General features: G+C 37.6%; 1 protein-coding gene across 2 annotated transcripts in view; it reads right to left on the bottom strand.

The window, feature by feature from the left end:
- The window catches only part of LOC124123036 (acetylcholinesterase-like), a 123,000-nt gene extending 110,531 nt beyond the window's left edge, over positions 1 to 12,469 (bottom strand). For both annotated transcript variants that reach the window (XM_046486279.2, XM_046486280.2), the window contains exon 1: positions 12,184 to 12,469. The gene's annotated coding sequence lies outside the window, so the exon portion shown is untranslated. The remainder of the gene's footprint in view (positions 1 to 12,183) is intronic.
- Positions 12,470 to 12,695: the final 226 nt, after the last annotated feature.

Here is a 12,695-nt window from a genome sequence, read left to right as displayed (position 1 = left end):
ACGAAGGCAACACGCAGTACTCCCTCTTAACTGTTTACACACCACCACGAAGGCAACACGCAGTACTCCCTCTTAACTGTTTACACACCACCACGAAGGAAAACACGCAGTACTCCCTCTTAACTGTTTACACACCACCACGAAGGCAACACACAGTACTCCCTGTTAAGTGTTTACACACCACCACGAAGGCAACACGCAGTACTCCCTCTTAACTGTTTACACACCACCACGAAGGCAACACGCAGTACTCCGTGTTAACTGTTTACACACCGCCACGAAGGCAACACGCAGTACTCCGTGTTAACTGTTTACACACCACCACGAAGGGAACACGCAGTACTCCTTGTTAAGTGTTTACACACCACCACGAAGGCAACACGCAGTACTCCCTCTTAACTGTTTACACACCACCACGAAGGCAACACGCAGTACTCCTTGTTCAGTGTTTACACACCACCACGAAGGCAACACGCAGTATTCCGTGTTAACTGTTTACACACCACCACGAAGGCAACACGCAGTAATCCGTGTTAACTGTTTACACACCACCACGAAGGCAACACGCAGTACTCCTTGTTCAGTGTTTACACACCACCACGAAGGCAACACGCAGTACTCCCTCTTAACTGTTTACACACCACCACGAAGGCAACATGCAGTACTCCCTCTTAACTGTTTACACACCACCACGAAGGCAACACACAGTACTCCCTTTTAAGTGTTTACACACCACCACGAAGGCAACATGCAGTACTCCCTCTTAACTGTTTACACACCACCACGAAGGCAACACGCAGTACTCCGTGTTAACTGTTTACACACCACCACGAAGGCAAAACGCAGTACTCCGTGTTAACTGTTTCCACGCAGTACTCCGTGTTAACTGTTTACACACCACCACAAAGGCAACGCGCAGTACTCCGTGTTAACTGTTTACACACCACCACGAAAGCAACACGCAGTACTCCGTGTTAACTGTTTACACGCAGTACTCCGTGTTAACTGTTTACACACCACCACAAAGGCAACGCGCAGTACTCCCAGTTAACTATTTACACACTACCACAGTTTGTTCTCTGGTTTCTATTCGAGTATATAACGAAAACCTTCAGAACATGTCGTAACAAAAAAAATAGTTATTGGTGGATTACAAATACGTTGTTTATCTTTATAAGTGTTCGGGATTGATATTTGCACTTGTGAAATACAATAAAATCTCGTGAATTCTAATACATAGGTTGCATGATGAGAAAATCAGTCTATTTGACAATCACCCTGAAATATACTCATTACATTCCAATAAGGGCAGCCAAGACTAAAAATGTAATCAATATGGTATTCGATAAGGATTTCTTTCGGTCATGACGTAGCGAAATCCACATGCACGTCATGCTTGGCGTCCCAAGGGATGGTAACGTGTAGCAAGTATCTCAGCGAGTATATGTAGTAAGTAGGGATGTGACTGTTGAGTTGAATGTTGGTTATGTCATCATGATTTGTTCTGTAAGAAGCTGAGTATCCGTTTTGGGACGCCCTCGGGACAACAAGTTTATGGGCGCTTAGTACATTGTTGTGCGTCACGTCACTGGTGTTAGTTGTACGTTATGTGAAAACTTGTCCAAAATACAGTTATAAAAGGTACCAATTGTTCTATTCGACACGCTAAAATACTGTTCAATACAACAGAAATAATCAAATAATCTTCAAACCTACTCATTCACTCATCCCTTTGTGTGACTGGTTAATAAAGTTTCGCCTGTTAAAGATCAGCACACAAACAAAATCGTACACATTTGGGCATTAACATATATACTCTTGAAGGGAAAGTAGGGAATCCTACAATATAGATGTCATGAAGAAAGATAAGCTTGGACAAATGAGAACAAGAGATAGAAGGGTACCAAATCGTAACACCCCAACACACCGACACATTCATTGCACGCGGACGATGCAATGCCTCCGTGCACGGGGGTAGAAGGGTCGTTCTTAATTTTGACACTTGAGTGAAAGGTCGTAGAAAAGGGAGTGATAGCCAATATGTACAATCAGTCTGTGATTTGCAGACTTTTGAACATATTTATTAGTAATGTTAATGATCGCCTTAGGTCAACAACACAATTTTAGGATAGAATAATCAGAAATCAGGTTTTAAGAAATGAAACCCAAAGAGCCAATCAAATCGCTGTTTAATTGCGCCCGAACATCGGAGTTACTGACCAGTATCATGTAGTTATTCTGCGACCTCGTGTTGTATCACACATTCCTACCAGACTCCGATGGTGTTTAGAGTGTAGAAGCTTGGAGAATCATGTAATGTTTTCAGACGAGTCCAGATTCACTGTGGACTTTATGGATAGGCGTGGATGTGTCTGGAGGCGTCCTAACGAATGTCATGTGAACGTCAACGTAAGAAGACATGGCAGGTTTGGGATGGGTATGTAAAGATAGGAGGCGGTGTTACGACGTAAATTGTAATAAAAAGGTAAATTGTAATACTTGCAGCAAATTGTAATAATTTTGACGTAAATTGTAATAACAACGTAAATTGTAATACAATTTGACGTAAAATGTAATACACAAATTGTAATAAAAATTGACGTAAATTGTAATAATCTCTACTTGCAGTAAAATGTAATAAATTCTTACGTAAATTATAATAACCTTACTACCGTAGTGTCCAAGACGCCAATTGACTAGAAAGGATCTTTGTCAGTTGAGCTATAGGCTTTATCGTACAATCGCCATTAAAGGGTGGTATCAACATCGATAAACTTAAATGACTGAAAGATCCATCCTTGGGTTCAAAATAATGGGTTACACAACCGTATATTCGACAAATAACTTAATTGTGACATATTGTTCATTACTCTTATAAGGCTATTCAAGATGATTTTTGCATGACTTGCTTCAACAGTACGTTGACCAGTTCGACACGACTGAACGAGTGATGACGAAGGGTACAAACACAGGCTGGTCAACCAGTGTGTCGATTTGCAGTGGAAACGCTATACGAGTTGATAAGGAGTACATGATCCTTTTCTTGAAACAAACGAGGGCATTTAATCATATTTATACAATTCATTTTATTTTGACGAAGAATTCAAATACAACAAATGAGTTGACAGATCCCGTGAATACACAAATAACATCCGGTATCTTCGGATAACTCTTGTACAGTTTTAAAGAGTATACGAATTATCATAAATTTCTTGCAATCAATTGCTGAAATATATCTGCTTGTATCCAAATAGAAAGGAATTGAAAATTTATAATGAAAATATGTTTGTCACTAAGTAAATTTTCTCTTTGACCAAGAAACGTACTTGAAGATCATTAAACTCGACAATCGTTGGTGGATGAAAACACAAGATACTATCGTCCACTTACATACTTCCATCTACGTACATGATACTGTCATCTAGAGTATGTAGAAGTGCAGTCATATATGTGATATCAATGACATAGAGCTCACATTTACTGTCATTACATACACACCTACATGCGCGCGCGCACACACACACACACACACACATATATACAACACGTGTTTGTGTCTGTATCTGTGTGTGTGTGTGTGTGTGTGTGTGAATGTATGTGTGTGTATGTGCGTGTGCGTGTGTGTGTGTATGTTTGTGTTTGTGTGTCTATGCTGATGAGGCCCAAGTATCGCAGCAACAGCATGATTTGGTTTCTTAGATAGTAACTAGTCTTTTCATCAGAATTTTAACAAAGTATGTTGTAATTTCATTACAGTGCTTGATGTTAGCTGGAATTATTTTAATCCTCTTAGACCCCAGAGAAGATTATCCTCTGAGGTAATTTATGTCCGTATATATGTCACAAATTAGTGATAACTTATGAAAAACGTAATTATCTGTTTCGAAAATTATGTACCGCATTATACGAGAGGTACCAAATTTGGTATCAAGGTAGCTTGGCGCAATCCACCAACGATTGCCGAGTTTAATGATCTTAGAATACTCTTCGTATAAGGTCAAAGAGAATATTTACGTTAGTGACAAAACCCTTTTCATTATAGATTTTCCATCCTTTCAATTTTGATCAAAACAGATATATTTCAGCAATAATTGATTGCAACAAATTTATTATACATTCTGATGCTCTTTGAAACTCAACAAGACATGCCCGAAGATACCGGGTATTATTTGTGTATGCTTTGAATTATGATTTCGTGCCGTTATCATGATGGATTCTGTTTTTGTTGTTGGGGCAAGGAGTTATTATCCCAGCAAAAGTTGTCAGTAATGTGTTGTTAGTTCTTCATGACATATGAAAGGCATCCAGACAGTTACATTTATTTCATTTAATATACTTCCTCCTATGAAAGGAAATATTTCATGTTATATTAATGATCCATATGTTAATCATACATTGGTACAAATATTGCATAAGTTAACATGGTTTGCATTTATCTATTATCATTTCTTTATCTGTGAGAAGTTCACAAAGATCGAGAATACACAATATCTAAAAGTATATGCAATGTAGGTAAATAATATCCACGCCCCTCTTTTGATATTAATAAAAACATTGTATATAATGTTATGTATTAAGTATTCTCCTTCCCCATGCATGGGAAATCTATGCTGCATTTTCTGACGACTGGTTTTTTTCCTTTGACATTGCACAGGAGATCTGTCCCTCATTTATTGTATTTGAGTTCTTCGTCAAAATATAATGTATAAATACGATCGAATTGTCTCGTTTATCAAATTAAGTAAACCTCCAATGGAAATCGACATAATTTCAGGGTCCGGTTGCACAGAGCTCTCTTCGGTAACGCGTAACTCATTGTTATTGCAATGGACTCCTAGCTAAGCTACTTTTGGATGATAAATCAATTAACCTATTTGTCGAATAGACGTACCTAATGTAATCCATCATTTTTAACCCGAGGATGCATCTTTCAGTCATAAATTTCGATGTGTACAGTTGCTAGAGTATCATTCTAACAATACAGACATGACACAAGCTGCACGTAAACTAATTGATAAAGGTAGTCCTTGCGGGTTCACATACCTACATGTACATCGCCCAGGACATTGTCATTATTTGCTTTACATCCTCCGAGCAACGTTAAAAAAAATGAAACTTGAATAATAATAAATTGATATTATGTATATGAACATGTATAAATCAGCTTGCACACAGACTACTGCAGAATGACATGTCATCCATTTGCTAGTTTAGTTTAGTTTCAACATATTTTATTCACAGAACAAAATGAGAATTATATTGGGAACAACTTCTTGCAACTTAGTAAACCCCTCTCCGCATAAAATATGTACAAATATACAGTTGCAAAATAAATAAATTTGCTTCAGTCAGTAAAATTCAGACTTTCCACATTTACACATCAATATGTTTGTGCAAGTTTGTTACGTTATAATTATTCCATTGTGTATATTACTACCTACTTTACCAATTGAAATATGATTCCATTAGGTTAAATATGAACAATTATGATGAAAATCGTCAATAGGATATATTAAAATTAAGTACAAAAATAAATAAGAAAACTAAGTTCATTCTAGTAATTAATCCTCTTCTGGACAACCATAGAAACGAAATTCCAATGCGTTTATATATACATATAATTATACAACAAAGTACGATAACGGCCTCAATCCTCCCCCACACCCATACTTTAATGACGATTGTACGATAAACTCTGTACCAATCCTGACAAGGATAGGTTCTAGTCATTTAACGCCTTTGACAATAAACGTATAAGGTTATTACAATTTACGTAAAACGTTATTACATTTTACCGCAAGTTGAGATTATTACAATTTACGTCATTTTTTATTACAATTTGCGTATTACAATTTACGTCAAGTTTTATTACAATTTACGTTGTTATTACAATTTACGTCAAAATTATTACAATTTGCTGCAAGTATTACAATTTACCTTTTTACAACAATTTACGTCGTAACAGGCGGTATCAATATGACTGCAAGAACGCCAGTACATATTGTCCATGGATGGGCACACGACAGTAATACCGAGACAACATACTGGCGCCAATGGTTATGCCGTTTGAACGCCAAGCTATATATCCACGCTTTATCTTTCAGAAGACGACAGCGCTAGTGACCGCCGTGTACATCTTAAGAGACTGCCTAAACGAACGTTTGACCAATCATGGTGACATTGATTATCAAGTCATCTCAAAGAATCATTTATGACAACACACACCTGTCGTTTTTCTTCGGTGTTTGCACCTTACAATTCACCGCCAATATGTTCTGTTGATTATTATGCCATCACTCGATAGCATTTTGTATTTCTGTTCTCATCTCTAATTTTCGAATATCTCTTACTTTGTTTCGAGAGTATATTTGCAATAATTTAGATGGCGGCTGAACTATTGATTTCAACAAGGAGGGCTGTTGGCTTTGGAGGTGCAGATTAGGTGTGTGTTTCGTGCTGATGTTATCTTTATGCTGCATCAAAATCACCTGGCACAAATCCAGGTTTCTTGATAGTTTTGATTTGACAAACACGGGCAACTTGCACACGAAGAGTAAACCATCTGTCTGTATCCAGGGTTCTTAGCGAGAAATTTGTGAAACGAAATGACCTAGTTAATTGAACATGTGATGTTTGAAACGTGATTCTGGAATGGAGTTGTGTTGTAGGAAGGACGTAGCACTTGATGTCTTTGTTGGAAGGGCTCCCGTATGGTCGAAATTAACTTATAACGTTTGATTGTGACGTCGAATGTGAGACAAGAGCAATTAGGCAAAGCTACCCCTAGTTGTATTGTTATTGCTCTCACATGCTTCTGCTGGTGAATGATGTTAATTTCAACTGCTCTTGTTGGCATGGTTTTGTTTGGAGACTGGATATTTTGTCAGCTACAGCTGCAACGCCAACTATTTTTAAAATTAAAACTGTGAGCCTAGTTTTTGGTGTGTTTCTTGTGGCAGACAATTTCTGTTTTTTAAGAATCAGAAGCATAGTGTTTTTCAAGCATTTCCTGGGACAAATCTGTTTTCGATAAAGGTTTACAGAACATACCACACTGGGGACACTTAATAGAGAATACTACACAGAGCACAATGAGGGGGAACACTACACAGACCACAACAGAGAGGAAACACTTCACAGACCACAACAGAGAGGAAACACTTCACAGACCACAACAGAGAGGAAACACTTCACAGACCACAACAGAGAGGAAACACTTCACAGACGACAACAGAGAGGAAACACTACACAGACCACAACAGAGAGGAAACACTTCACAGACCACAACAGAGAGGAAACACTTCACAGACCACAACAGAGAGGAAACACTTCACAGACGACAACAGAGAGGAAACACTACACAGACCACAACAGAGAGGAAACACTTCACAGACCACAACAGAGAGGAAACACTTCACAGACCACAACAGAGAGGAAACACTTCACAGACCACAACAGAGAGGAAACACTTGGTAGAAAATACAACACCGACCACAATAGACAGGGAACACTACGTAGACCACAATAGACAGGGAACACTACACAGACCACAATAGTTAGGAGCCACTTTGTAGAGAATACTACACAGACCACAATATATAGGAGACATTTGTAGATAATACTACACAGAAGACAATAGATAGGAGCAACTTGGTAGAAAATGCTACACAGAAGACAACAGATAGGGAACACTCTGTAGAGAATACTACACAGACCACAATAGATAGGGAACACTACACAGACCACAATAGATAGAGAATACTACACAGACCACAATAGATAGGGAACACTACACAGACCACATTAGATAGGGAACACTACACAGACCACAATAGATAGGGAACACTACACAGACCACATTAGATAGGGAACACTACACAGACCACAATAGATAGGGAACACTACACAGACCACATTAGATAGGGAACACTACACAGACCACAATAGATAGGGAACACTACACAGACCACAATAGATAGGGAACACTACACAGACCACAATAGATAGGGAACACTACACAGACCACAATAGATAGGGAACACTACACAGACCACAATAGATAGGGAACACTACACAGACCACAATATATAGGAGACACTTTGTAGAGAATACTACACAGAAGACCATAGATAGGGAACACTTTGTAGAGAATACTACACAGACCACAATAGACAGGGAACACCACACAGACCACAATAGTTAGGAGCCACTTTGTAGAGAATACCACACAGACCACAATAGATAGGGAACACTACACAGGACACAATAGATAGGAGACACTTTGTAGAGAATACCACACAGACCACAACAGATAGGGAACACTACAAAGACCACAATAGATAGGAGACACTTTGTAGATAACACTACACAGACCACAATAGATAGGAGCCACTTTGTAGAGAATACCACACATACCACAATAGATAGGGAACACTACAAAGACCACAATAGATAGGAGACACTTTGTAGAGTAATACTGAAAATAACGAAACATCTGATGCTGATAACGATGTCACTGCTAACCATCTATTGAAGAGACCATTCACCATTACAGAGGCATTAAGTACAGTTAAAGGACTAAAAAACAATATATCTCCAGGACCCGATGTTCACAAATGAACATATTAAGTATGCGGAAAGATCTTTATAAAAGCGTATTATGGTATTATTCAATGATATTATTAAACATGAATATATACCCAAAATGTATCATATTGGCGAAATCACACCAGTACGTAAGGGACGAGGAAAAAGTAAAAGTGATCCAGCTACAGGGGCATAACACTAACTTCAGTCCTAAGTAAGCTTTTCCAAAGAATGCTTCTCAACAGAATCGAAAAATCGACAAACGACGATGTAGCCTTTCTTCACCCCCTACAGTTTGGATTTAGGAAAAATGCTGGTGCTGAAATTGCGGCTCTCACTCTTCTAGAAAGTATTTCTATTGGTGTCATCATTGATTTTTAATGATCAATTCATAATTTTCACCGCTGTTTTGCTTTCCATTGGAATCTGTTTCGGCACACAACCGAGACTGTCATTGACGTTTATACTACATGATCTACATAATCTGCAATTCAAATGCCTTTTCCTTTTGTCCTTTTTTCTAGCGGATTACTGGGGAATTTCGAGAAAATGCTCCGAAAATTGTCTAAATAGTAATCAGCTTACGAAGTATTAGAATGTGCATAAATGTGGCACTAAATAAGTGATTAATAAATAAAAACAAAATGCCCCCCTGGTGGTTAGCGATAAGATCCATCTACGGGATTACACTATGACTATTTAATGTTAACAAAAATGTCATGTTAGTAACGCCTACATCTGCATTAGTATTTGATTGTCTTTTCATATCATGGCCACGTGTGTTGTTTTCAAATGATAAGCAGTTATAACAATGTGCTACAATAAACATTCAAAAGATAAGTAACAAATACATTCAGTGTTATTATTACACAGCTTAACTAGTAATCTACCTATATGCCGCTTTTGTAGTGCTAGCCCAGTGAGACACCACACCGCAGTTTAATATGGAGACCCAACTCAGACATATTATACTCCGAGCCTTACCGGTCCTTGTGTAACCCAGTATGCCGAGCGCCAGGCAAGGTAACAAGTACCAACTATTAACGTCTTTTATCCTGTTCAATGACACCTAGTTGTGTCTTGCAGCAATATCGGTTGTATTTGCAGTCTAGCAACTCACATGCACATCAACAGGTAGGTCTTGCAATTAGCTAAGAATTGTTTGACAAAGTGTAGTGCATTTTCTGCTTTTGACAATGTGCTACATTTTGAAATGTACTTGCAATTAGAAATTCACTTTTAATCGAAAAACATTCAGGAACCACTTTTCAGCTTTTGACACCTTTCCATCGTTTTAAAATACAACCTTTGTTTTATTTACATCGATTTACAAATCCCACTTTGACGATGTTCACATAAAATATATATCGTTATTTAGTGAAAGGCTAGCGGAATCTGCAAATTAAGCAAAATATATAAGGAAAAGAACAGATGGACTTTCATCAATAAATATTACTCTGCTATCACTCGCCAGAAGTCCATGTACAAATTCTTCTATATACAGTAGAAACAAAACTTGTCGAACCCTTGTATGAACATACATATATCCGTCATATGAATTCATGTCTGTAGGAGTACAAATGTTTGATCTTCAAGTAAATCATTTTCTCTGAATTTTGGGCGACATTAATTTAAAACTTTATTTTGTTCACGTATCCATGGTTTGATGCGGTTGTCCGTAATAATAGTGTGTTTAGTAGTGTTATATATCCTCTTTAGATATTAGGCTCATTCATGTTTCCAAACTTATGTAAGTGGCCAAAATAAATACTTGTATTGACAAACAACATGTTCTAAATCTAAAAAGCGTGTCATTCGGCATGGCGACAGGACTCTGGCATCTGCATAATACACTGCATTTGATTATCATTTATCAGCATAAATAATCAATTAAGTCTCTGCAAGATATATCTCTGCATTCTGCTAACCAAGTGGTTTCAGATGTATCATGACATCAAAACTTTTCAGGACGCCTGTACGAGTGTTATTTCGGTACGCGTTGAGAGAGAGAGAGTGCTACGGAGAGTGTCCGATAAACAATGTCAAAAAACCTTATGTGTCTTCAGATTTCCGAGTGTTATTGAGTATTAGTGTTTGTAACATAGGAGTCACTATGTCACTTTCATATCGTGTATACTACACAAGTCACTATGCCGTGTTGATATAGTGTATATTACACAACAATTACAATGACCTGTTGATATAGTGTATATTACACAACAATTACTATGAGTTGATATAGTGTATATTACACAACAATTACTATGCCGTGTTGATATAGTATATATTACACAACAATTACTATGACGTGTTGATGTAGTGTATATAACACAACAATTACTATGACGTATTGATGTAGTGTATATTACACAACAATTACTATTACGTGTTGATGTAGTGTATATAACACAACAATTACTATGCCGTGTTGATGTAATGTTTATAACACAACAATTACTATTACGTGTTGATGTAGTGTATATAACACAACAATTACTATGCCGTGTTGATGTAATGTTTATAACACAACAATTACTATTACGTGTTGATGTAGTGTATATAACACAACAATTACTATGCCGTGTTGATATAGTGTATATTTCACAACAATTACTATGCTGTGTTTATATAGTGTATATTTCACAACAATTACTATAGTGTTGATATAGTGTATATTACACAACAATTACTATAGTGTTGATATAGTGTATATCACACAACAATTACTATGACCTGTTGATGTAGTGTATATTACACACCAGTCACTGTGTTGCATTGATATAGTGCATGTTACACAACAGTCAGTGACTATGTAGTATTGGTGTAGTTGTTTATTACACAACAGTCACTATGTAGCGTTGATATAGTGTATATTACACAACAGTCACTATGTAGCGTTGATATAGTGTATATTACACAACAGTCACTATGTAGCGTTGATATAGTGTATATTACACAACAGTCACTATGTAGCGTTGATATAGTGTATATTGCACTTACCTAAATGCAAAATATAGACACGTTGCAATTACGCTCACGTACATACCAATATTCTTATCTCAGGTATATATCACTTATTTTTATCTCCAAAATTCGTTTATGATTTGGATTTGCTGGATGGGATTATCGTTATGTGATTTATGTTGGTACTTATTTAACTCGCTATCCAGCATCGTTTCATTGGATATTGAATCGTAAACCAATAACTTTATGATGCTGATGTACAGTGGTATAAAACTAAACATGTATGTACGTTTCCTATAAACATCTATAACAAGTAGTATTGTACGAACATAGATAACCGTGAGTGGGGGAATATCTCGCCTCAACACCATCATAACGAAATGGAAGCTACTGGCACTTGCTATCATGGTATCCAGGTGTACGCCGTTGCTGGACATTTTATACCTTGTTTCAAATCATGTAAGGCTCAGCAACACAGTTACGAATACATGTTAACGTGTGAAGCGTGACCACAATGACCCCAATGCGATATAAAGAGAAAGTTAACTTACTTCAAAACTCCGTCTCCCAAGTATACCCTGCATCTATGTGTAGTCAGACGGAAGCATGCTTATCTATTTGCTACGTACGTACCTAGAAGTTGTAGGTGACTTTACCACTGTACCTCTTCTGGATTATTGGGGTTTGTTGGGGGGCACTCTGTGTAATCCCATGTTGCACCCACTCGGATTTACGACTTAATCCGCGCAAATCATACAATTAGACTTATAATCGTACTATGCTCCTGTGTCTCAAGGTCTCCGTGGTGTTGGTGTGAGGAGGTCTGTGAGGTACAACAACAGCAGGGCTGTGGGATTAGATCTACCACTGAAAGTGGAATCCACTCGCCTGGCTGAAACTGTATCTTCTGAAGCTATTTATAGCTTCGCGTTCACGTCTGCGCCTGCCTCTCACGTGCTTACGACTAGAATAGATTTGTAAACCAGACTGACTTCTGTATCCTCTCCCAGTGAAATGTTGACAAACATACGTTTGGGAACTTGCCTGCTACTTGGGTATTTCCAGGCTGATTGCCCTCTGGTATGCACCAACGAATGGCTGATGAATGCAGTGAAGGTTTTATTTATATTAGTATAGACAATATA

The sequence above is a fragment of the Haliotis rufescens genome, unplaced genomic scaffold, assembly GCF_023055435.1.
Source record: "Haliotis rufescens isolate VD_foot unplaced genomic scaffold, xgHalRufe1.0.p SCAF_9, whole genome shotgun sequence".
NCBI lineage: Eukaryota > Metazoa > Mollusca > Gastropoda > Lepetellida > Haliotidae > Haliotis > Haliotis rufescens.
This window is presented reverse-complemented; position numbering and strand designations above follow the sequence as displayed.